Raw genomic sequence first — 10,770 nt, 5'->3', positions numbered from 1 at the left:
GCATCTCCTTACCCTGAATGGGGCGATTCAAAAATGATCTATCTGGGGATGACAATCTGGGGACCCCCGCATCCATCAAATAATCCTCCACCTTAGGTCCTCCCCGACCGTCCCTAGATGCGTAAAAGTCACTATAGTACTGTAGAAAACTATCTGCAATTTCAGGGGTGGAGGTTAATTCCTTGCCCGAACCAAGTAAAATGCGAGAAATATGGCGGTTTGGTTTAGTCAAATTGGCCAACAGGCGCCCTGCTCTATTGCCATATCTGAAAAATTTATATTTACAATAGTGAAAATAATGTTGGGTGCGTTCATGCAATAAAGTGTTCAAGGCAGTCTGCGCTGCCGTCAGGGCCTCCTGAGATTGCAGTGTAGGGTGCGCGATATGGGCGCATTTATGACGTTGGTACTCACGCTCTAACTGCAAGATTCCCCGGGAGATCCGGTGTCTATGTGCACTGACATAAGATATGATGTCCCCCCGTAGTACGGATTTAGCTGCCTCCCAAAATAATAAGGGTCTGTCTTGATGCTGTGAATTAAAGGTCACATAATCATCCCATTTCTGTGTGAAATATTTCTTAAAGTTCAAATTGTTGAATAAGTAAGATGGAAATCTCCAGGCCCCTCCAGACCCAAAGTCTGTGTCACTCAAGACATCAAGCCAAATAGGACAGTGATCAAACACCAAAAGGGGTCCCACCCTGAAGCCTGTATTTTAGGTAAAAATTCAGACGATGTCAAAATGTAATCTATACGAGAGAACGTATGGTGTGCCCGAGACTGATGCGTGTAGTCACGTTCCGTTGGATGCATTACTCGCCATGGGTCAATTAAGTCTAAAGTATCACACAGATAGGGTATACCCTTAGTGGGACCACAGGACTGAGAAGGCCCCGGGCCCGTTCTATCCGTAGATGGCACCTGGTTAAAGTCACCCATCAATATCAGGGGAGTAGCAGGATCACGCACACCTACCCCCGCCAAGGTCTTGAAAAAGGAATGGTCATATTGGTTGGGAGCGTATATCATTAGTAGATTAAATGTAGATCCTGACATGGTAACCCTACAGAGTAATGTCCTCCCCAACGTGTCCCGGTATAGTTGTTCCACTTTCCCCGGAAATCCCTTTCTGACCAACAGCACCACTCCAGCTTTTTTGGTTGTATAAGAGGTATAGAAAACCTGTCCCACCCAACTTCGTAAGAGCTTAGCGTGTTCAATATCCGAAAGTCTGATCTCCTGTAGGCAGGCCGGATATGCTTTATGATGTTGAAGTCGCCGAAGAATTTTGCTACGCTTAACCGGGGAGGTAATCCACAAACATTCCAAGATAGAATACGAAAGGTAGGAGGAGTCATGAATACACCAGAAAATGGTACGTTGCCCAGTATCTCATACCTTGTCCCCCCGACTCCCAGCCAGATCGGGGAAAACCCAACCGCAAGCAAACCAGTATTGTATATAAGTAAGAAGGATAGAAGAAGCACTCAGAAAATGCACCAGAAGGAAGCTCACATGAGCAAACAGGTCTCTCCAAGTCCCCTAAATCAACCCCCCCCACTTAACCCTATCCAACCCAACCCCCATCCACCCTCCATCCCCGTCCCTCCCTCTATTCCCCCGCCCAACTAGTTCTTGCACTAACCCAAAACCCACCAGGCCTTAGGATAGCAGATCACATCTCAGAGGCTATCAGAGCCCTGCCTTTTTAAAGTGTACCTAACTAGATGCACAAACATCATAGAAACATAGAAAAAGCGGCAGAAAAGGGCTATAGCCCACCAAGTCTGCCCATTCCAAGTATCCCCCCCCCTGAATTTACTCTCTTAAAGATCCCACAAGAGTATCCCATTTTTTCTTAAAATCCGTCACGCTGCTGGCCTTTATCACCTGGAGTGGGAGTCTGTTCCAATGATCCACCACTCTTTCGGTGAAGAAGTACTTCCTGGAGTCGCCATGAAACTTCCCTCCCCTGATTTTCAGCGGATGCCCTCTGGTGGTCGAGGGTCCCATGAGCCCGAAGATATCATCTTCTGACTCGATGCGTCCCGACTCCCGTGATGTATTTATACGTTTCAATCATATCTCCCCGTTCTCTTCTTTCCTCGAGTGAGTACAGTCGTAACTTCTTTAGTCTTTCTTCATACGGGAGATCCTTGAGCCCCATGACCATCCTGGTGGCCGTTCGCTGAACCGACTCGATCCTCAGCACGTCCTTTCGGTAGTGTGGTCTCCAAAACTGAACACAGTACTCCAAGTGTGGCCTCACCATGGCTCTGTACAACGGCATCATAACTTCAGGTCTCCTGCTGACGAAACCTCTGCGGATACACCCCAATATTTGTCTTGCCTTGGAGGAAGCCTTCTCCACTTGATTGGCAACTTTCATGTCTTCGCTAATGTAGCAAAACACCCCTATACCAGCTAGGGCTGCAGAGTCAAAGACATGCCATTTTCCATTTTGATGAATTTTCAGCACTGCAGGATATAGAAACATAAATCGCCTTTTTTGTTCCACAAGTTTAGAGCATAGAGGATGAAAGACTTTACGCTTTTCGGTGAGCGCTGCGGAGTAGTCCTGTCCTATACATACCGGTGAGGATTCATATGTCAGGGATTCTCTTTTGGCACGAAAGGCACACAGCAGCTCCACCTTATGTCTGTAATTATGAAGTTTACCAATGACTACTCGCGGTCTTTGGTCGGTTCCAGCTCGAGGGCCCACACGGTGTACCCGTTCAAAGCGAGCCGGGCCCAAGGAGATAGGCATTGGGAGCTCGCTGGCCAGCCAGGATTCCACCACCGAGAGGAGCACTGAATCTGAGATTGTCTCTGGTAAGCCTATAAAGCGCAAGTTCCCACGACGAGACCTATTCTCTAAGTCTTCAAGTTTGTCTTGGCATGAGCGGAGCTGAGAGGTCAAGGTAGACACCGTAGCGTCCATCGCTATTGCCCCGTCCTCCACCGCCGACACCTGCGTCTCCAGGTCAGTTACACGCTTAGCGTTATCTTCCAGGAAAGTTTCCAATTTTGTCAGTTGGGAGGAAATCGTTTCCATATGCGGCCCCAGAGCCTCTAGTATCACTCTATGCAGGTCCAACAGCATTTCGGGGGAAAAATTTGCCGCCGATGCGTCCGCACGAGGCGCGGCCGCCATCTTGTCCTTGCCAGGCCGTGCCTTCTCCCGGTCCTTTTTTGCCGCTCAGGATGTCATGGAGGCGGGTGAGTGTGCCACAAACCTGTCCATAAAGTTAGCACCCGTTCCGCCGGTATTGGGGTTAATTTTGTCTCGTGCCTGTGCTCAAATCGTTCATAGTTGAAGTGCAGGGCTCCGGAGCTGAACGAACGTGCAGCCGTTCAGCTCACAGCATCACGTGATCTCTCTCCATTCTGTTGTTTAATATGTCAAATTTATTATTTATGATATTAATCTCCTGTTTCACTTCCGTTAGATTAATATTGATTTTCCTTAATTCTTCTAATACTTCAATAAAGTCCAAAGCATCCATGGGCAGAGGAACCTCACTGGACTGAGAGTCTTCTTTCATTCTTTTAGTCTTCCCAGTTGACTTAGAAGGAGCTTCATGGATCTTTTGTTTAGTTGAAGTCATTTTCAGGAATTTAAAATTAAATCAGAAGAAAAAATATTACTCAAATTCAGCCAGTCATCTGCTTATACTCCAAGTTCCGGAATCAATCCCAGCATTGTTAACAGTTAATTGTTGTGCCTGCTAGCAACTTAACATTTGTTTTCCTGAGCAAAATGGACGGCAGTCGTCGGCTCCACTATCTTCTTCTTTTAGAACATGAGTATGATGAGGAAGATGGAGTTAGAGAAAGAAGGTGAGTACCTCCCTGCCCTCGTGTGTTTCGTGAGCGAATTGCCCTGGATGAGATGTCCGACCAGAAGGTAATGAACAATTACTGTCTTAGCAGGGCTGCTATTTTACATCTTTATGGTGAAATTAGAGCTGACATTGATCCAAAAACATCTCGTTCACTTGCAGTGCCTGGTCTCATGAAGCTGCTCGCCATCCTCTATTTTCTTGCCACCAGATCCTTTCAGCAAGTCATCGGGTATATGATTGGTGTGGGCCAGCCATCAGTGTGCAGGTTCTGCGAGCAATCAAAAAATGTGCCAGGCATTATATCAGGTTTCCTGAATGTGGAGGAAATACGTCAAGTAGAAAAAAAAAGACTTTTGTCAGATTGCAGGAATGCCCAATGTCTTGGGTGCTATAGACTGTACACGTGTACTATTTACTCCCCCCCTTGGAGAGGAAATGATATACTGGAACTGTAAGATGGGACACTCCTTGAATGTACAAGTCATATGTGATGCGAACCTCCGGATCCTTGATGTTGTTTCCAAGTTCCCTGGTAGCTGCCATGATTCATACATACTGGCAAACTCCACCATCAGACAGAAATTTGCAGAAGGAAATTTTAGACGATCATGGCTACTGGGTAAGTAATATGTTTAGTCAAATAAGTGTGTGATTATTATTTTTTTTTAACAGAAAGGATACTTTTAACCTCATATTGTCTTTCTTGTTACAGGGGATGGCGGATATGCTTGCAGTCCATGGTTAATGACCCTACTGCTGACACCACACTCCGATGCAGAGAAACGTTATAATGAAGCCCACATCCCGACACGGTGTACTATTGAGCATAGTTTTGGGGTACTAAAGAGCTGCTTCCATGCACTGTGTCTCTCTGGTGGGTCTCTTAATTATAGTCCCCGGAGGGTGGCATACATCGTGTGTGTGTGTGTGTGTTGTATGCTGCATAATCTTGCACTGAACCATCAAATTCAACTACCACAGCCTGAGGACATGGGCATAGACTTTGACATTGATCCACCTCCTAGGGGTACCAGGGTCAGGTGCCAGCGTATTTGCTGTTTCAACTTCATATACTTAACACCACCAGATCTTTGTATTAATAATTTCCCTTCAATTCTCTGTGCAGCATTTGTAGCAAAAGGATTTTGGCAGTCAAGATATATGAAAATAGATCACACATATTGTCCAGAACTCAGCTTTTACACATCCCATACCCTACGTCCGCAGCAACATGGAGATGGTCATCAGTATAGTCCCGAATTCTTGCACATCACATTCCCCTACGTTTGCAGGGTGTTGTTTTACAGACAGCCTTAGTACTATCATCATTGTACTTTTACTTGTGTTTAAATATTGAATACAATTTGGTGCATTTCATTTTTAATTTTGTGTGCACAACCGTTGAGATCCTTGGGTGTGCTCAAAGGTCCTTTTTTTCTCAAGATTCAATTGCCTTATTTTGTTGACCATTCAAGAGAAAGTTGAATCTTGAAAGAATTGGATCTGTTTGTACGCCTCACACTTATCTAATTTTCCATGCTAGTGTGTAGACATGGGCATTGGCTTTTTGTTTTGGATTTCTAGGGCTTTGTGTATTCCTGTCAGTGTCTGGTCTCCTATTGTCATGAATTCCTTGGTTTTTGTCAAGGAAGTGAAGACACAGAGAGCGGAGTATAGCATAGATAGAGGTTCAACCTGGACAATTATAACACATATCCCACCATTCATTGATGTTGATTTATCTCTGTTTTTAACATATCTGTTGCTCTTTATGATTTGGGTTATCCTTTTAGCTCCTGATCTAACAGCCTTACTTAGGTCACCATTTGCATAGTTACATAGCTTAATGTAAAATTGCTTTATGTCTTCAATAAAACAATGTGCACTTATTTTCAATAATTGTGTGTGCAACCAATGAGATTACTGTCTGTGAATCTTATATAATACATTTCATGTACCACACTAGAAATGATTGGGTGGCGTGTCTCGTCATGGTGGCTTATCATCTCAGTGCCAAATGTGTTCCAGCTTATTGTGAATTTTACATAAGGGATCAGTACTTTCATAATCAATTAATAACTGTGGCATCACACAAGTTACATGTTCTAATCTTCACACTATCAAACATAATACATACATCTGAAAAAGTTTTTATTTATTAGTAAGACCATGGCAGAGAGCTGAAGTAGTGACACCGATTAATTGATATGTGACAGAACACGGATATATGAATGGTGACATTACTGGAATCAGTGGCATTATTTACCAAGCAGAACACCAAAAAGGTGCCTGTAGTCTTGCTTAGATAAATTGTCACTTGTTTGCGGTTCTGTACAGCAAGCAAGGGGATTGCTAGAGTTGCCACTGTATAAATGTTTAGCTACAATCAAAAGAATTATAATCACTACACTTAACAATGAATCAGTGGGTGGTAACAACCAATCATTGAAGGTGCCCCTGACCCACCTGTATATTCCCCTCTGCACAGCAACATCAGTTTTTCCACTACCAACAGCAACTGGCTCAGTTGTACAGCCTATCTGCCTTCTATAGCTGCATTCAAGAACAACCTGACTGAAACAATAAAATGTTTTAAATGCGGGTACAAATAGCAAGTTAAAAGCCCGTGCTAAAACCCCCAATTTTTTAATTTATTGGTACGCACCTGACACGTGATACTGAGTGTGAGGCAGGTGCTTTCGGCCCTTCAATTATAAACAATCCTATCCTCCTTACCCGCAAATTGATATGTCCTCTCTAACTTGAACTAACCTATTGCAGCTCCCCCCCTACCCCCCTGTGGGGTATTTAAGCTCTGTAGATGTGACACAACTGCACCCTGCATAATGTCCAACACTCACCCGAGAGGGAGAAAAGCCAACTTTGCCGACAGAAGTGCTCCGTTTAGTGGAGCTCTTTTCTCTCAACGAGAGATTACTATTCTCCAGGAAGGGGTGCAAGCATAATATCGAGCCCATGAACTGGGCCTGGAATAGACTCTTGTTCAATGAGCGTGCCTTGACCCCGCACTCTGCAAGTAACATAGTTGTAATACGCTTGCTAGCTGCAGGTGGTTCATGCGCAAATAGATGAATTTTTTGTGCAGTTTGATGGTTAGTTTGATTTGTGACGCATTTGAGGGTATACCGTACAATGCCTGATTTGTCTTGCATTTTCAGTTGTTCCCTATCGATATTTTACCTATCTCTTTCATATTATCTTTACGGGTTTTTTATTTGTATGTAATGCCTGCTGTCCGTTATGTGCTAGGTCGAGGACCTGAAAAAGAAAGCGCAGGACCTGCACCATCACCATCTGCACTGGGTTTGATCCGTTAGGAGAAATCTGGACAACACCCCAGGTATGCTCTACTAACTTGTAAGTGGGGTGAAGGGTGATGTGAAAAGTCATCGAGCATTAATAGCCTTTTGCCTTGTTAACTTTCCTGCATCAATATTAAAAAATGTTTATTATTGTATGTCATTGGTTGCTTGGTGGGGGAGCTGTGGTTGTAGTATGGTTTTCAAACTTTAATCATGTCCTTTCTTCATTGTGCTTATTAGGGAGGGGGGCATAGTTTATTTTTTATTATATTTTTGGTCATATGTATTAGTTTACTTTCCAAAGTTATCCTACCATTCATTTAGGCAGTGCCTCAGTAATCACATCCCTATTGTAAAAATGTTGATGCATGCATTTTTTTCTCCTATGTGTATTCTCTTCAGATGCGAGCTCGGAGGATGATGAACAGGAGGGTGCAGCGGCTGCTGCTCGTGCCTCACGCCCTTCCTTTCTTAGCCTGCGAAGGTGCCCCCTTCCACGCCTGGCCCTCCGTCCCCCACTTCCCCTCTCTGGCTGGTCTGTCTAACCGCCCCACCCCAGTCAAAGATCCTGCTGAGAAAGTGCCCCCACCCTAACCCTGCCCCTTCCTTCCCCATGCCAGGGGAACCCTCCCTTGCACCCAGAAGTACCAACCTTCATTCCTCCCAGGACTCTCCTTCCACCACATGCACAATCCTTGAGCGCTTTGAGGAGCTAAATGTGTCAAGTAGTAAGTGTTCCCCAGGCATTCATTTTTTTCTACCTCGAGGTGTTTTCCATTGAAAGTTTATAAATAATGCTTTTTCTTTGCAGATGATAGTGACTGCCAGATTGTGGACTTCCCCCTACCAGTTTCAAATCCCCCCTCCAATCCCCCACCCATGTTTCCCAACCGACCTCACCCAGACCCACCCACTCCCTCCTGTTAGCAACCACCCTTGTTTCCCTACCTACCTCTCCCGTCCCCCTGCCCATCCATTGTGATTCTTTCACCCGATCAAAAACCCACCCTTGTAGATCGCACCTCACCCATAACTTTCCTTGTCTGTGTAATCTCCTTCCCTGTTGCAGCACCCATGGCTGTGGACTGCGCCACCTCCACCTCTACTCCTGCTTTCTCCACTGTTGCAGCCACCACTCTTGTGGACCATGCCACCTCAACCGTACCTCCGCCCATTTCATTAACAGTGGTTGATATTAGGAGGGTGGTGGAGATGATGAGGATAGGGTCAGGCACATTCCTGCAATTTACAGAACATGGGGGAGGGGCAATTAACAGGATGACTAAGGAGTTAATCAGAGGGTGCTCAGACGGGGGAACTGGAGAAGATTGTCAGCAGGCTTCCCCACCCCGACTCCACCACCCCCTTGAATGTCTCCCGCTGTTGTGGAGGGAGCTGCACCTTCCATTCTCCCTCCTGGCATCCTTTGTCACTTACCAACCTCCCACCCCATCTACACTCCATCCTTGCCTTCCTGCTACCCCCATCCAAAATCTCGACCCCCCCCTCCAACAAAAAAAGAAAAAAAAACCCAAAACCCCCCAAAAAACCCCAGCCCCCTACATCCTCCCACCCCATCCAACCTCCTACCCCATTCATAAACATTCCCCACATCCCATTCAAGCTACTGGCAAAGTTCCTTTTTGACATCCATCGGCCAACATCTCTGCTCCGAGACAGCATGTCAAACCACTTGTGAGTGTCCTGCTTCCTTTGCTTCTATCACCCTAGGCCAGTCTTGTGTTCTAAACTGTACTTTCACCCCATGTAGGCAGATTTAGGAAGCTGATGGATGCCCACCGGTCCGAGATAGCATGTCTACCCACTAGTGAGTATCCAGCTTCCCCTAATTCTCTCTGCCTCTCTCCCCGGCCTATCATTTTGCTTCATAGAGTACTAAACCTTTCTTTCTGCCCATAGATGCAGGCTCCATTTGGAAGCTGGACACAAGCCGTTAGATCACGCTACACCTTCTGCCCTCCCACTCCAGTCCGAGACATCTGGTCACTGTCCCCTAAGTTGGATGCATCAAGTAGCATCACTATCTGTACTCTCATCAAAATAAATTGTACAATGTGATACCTGTCTGTGAGCCTTCTCAGGAGTAGCCCTCATGTGCCGGAATTTACTCCCAGAGGGGCTATGTTTAATTTTAGACTACCTTTACTTCAGGAATCAGATGAAATCCAGGGAGCAATTTGGTTGTCTTTTTGTTGCCATTAAGAATGTAACCAAAGCAGACTATTTATAAACCCACTGTTGGGAGGTTACAAAAGGTCACCTTTCCTGGTTAAAAATAATCTTCCCTCCTACTGGTAGATCATCCAGAACAGTTACTCTGATTGTGGTTATGCTCTGCTGGAACCAATCAAAAATCCATCCCTTGTTTTGACTGGGGAGATAATTGGCCTTTTGTGCACTGTTGCTATGAAGAAACATACTGGGGTTGAAATTGCTGATTGGAGTGAGGAGTGAACCTATGCCTTTTCAGAGTAGTAAGGTATTTGCATTGACTTACTCAAAAACCTAGAAAAGAAAGGTACAGAAGGCACTTGCTACAGCCTCAGCACCCTGAGGTTGTGAGTTGAAATCCACACTGCTCCTTGTGACCCTGGGCAAGTCACTTAATCCTCCCATTGCCCCAGGTACATTAGATAGTGAGCCTGCCAAGACAGACAAGAAAAAACAAAAGCAAAAACTGCAGTGGTGATGCACAAGTTGCCAAGTCTTTAATGGACAATCATAAGAAATAAATATAAATATTGTCATAAAACAGTTTGTATCCAAAAGGATTGATGAACCTAGACCAGACAAGATCCGTGTTTCGAAGAAACTCCTTCCTCAGGGGTCCTAAGTTGTATCATATACAAAAAAAAACCTGATGGATAACAACTGGAACCAGCGGTAAACAGCTGAGCAGAGTGAACCAAGAACTTTCTTGCACACGATTGTAAAATATAAAGCACCTTATTAGCATTACTCAGTCAGCTGTATTATGTCAAAAAATGTCAAAGAACAGAGTCTGCATCCGATGGTACCCAGTGTTCTAAAGGGAAAGGCATGAAAACCAAACTGATGGTTTCACAGCCAGTGACATGGACAGAGTACTGGTGACCCCTGAAGCAGGCGGTTATCCACAGAAACACGGCCCTGTGTCAAGTCTTTATCTGTTGGTGCTATGCTAATAAGAGTGCTTTATATTTTACACTTGTGAAAGTTCTTGGTCTACCCCTACTTCTGTGTGTTTTAGTTTTGCAACATCAGGTTTTATTTCCTTCCTTTAGTTTTTTTGTGCACCATTTGAACTGAGCACAGCATTTTAAGCCACTGTGAACCTTTAAGGACAGGAGAGATAAAACAGCCATGGCTAAATCAGACAACTCTCATGAAAAAGGGACACTCATTGATGAAAAATAAGAGGAAAGATCTCAGCTGATACTCAAGCTTAAGGGGACCTTATAAGCTGCAAAATTAAAAAGTTTACAAAGTGGATAAAAATTTAAAAAAAAAGTTTGGGAAAGATAGGGGAAAATCACCCAAAGGCAATTTAAAAGAAAAATCTTACAAAGGAAGGCACCAACACACACATAAAAAAG

The 10,770-nt window shown here is 44.7% G+C and overlaps 1 long non-coding RNA gene across 1 annotated transcript; it reads left to right on the top strand.

Annotated features, from left to right (window-relative positions):
• Positions 1-7,119: 7,119 nt before the first annotated feature.
• On the top strand, positions 7,120-9,222 carry LOC117367506. Its single transcript, XR_004540779.1, has 4 exons — positions 7,120-7,212; positions 7,577-7,902; positions 8,946-9,002; positions 9,095-9,222. It is a non-coding gene; the product is annotated as an uncharacterized LOC117367506 (long non-coding RNA).
• The last annotated feature ends 1,548 nt before the right edge of the window (positions 9,223-10,770 follow it).

This window comes from Geotrypetes seraphini, chromosome 10 (genome assembly GCF_902459505.1).
Source record: "Geotrypetes seraphini chromosome 10, aGeoSer1.1, whole genome shotgun sequence".
Lineage (NCBI taxonomy): Eukaryota > Metazoa > Chordata > Amphibia > Gymnophiona > Dermophiidae > Geotrypetes > Geotrypetes seraphini.
Note: the sequence above shows the minus strand (reverse complement) of the source record. Positions and strands in the feature narration are given on the sequence as shown.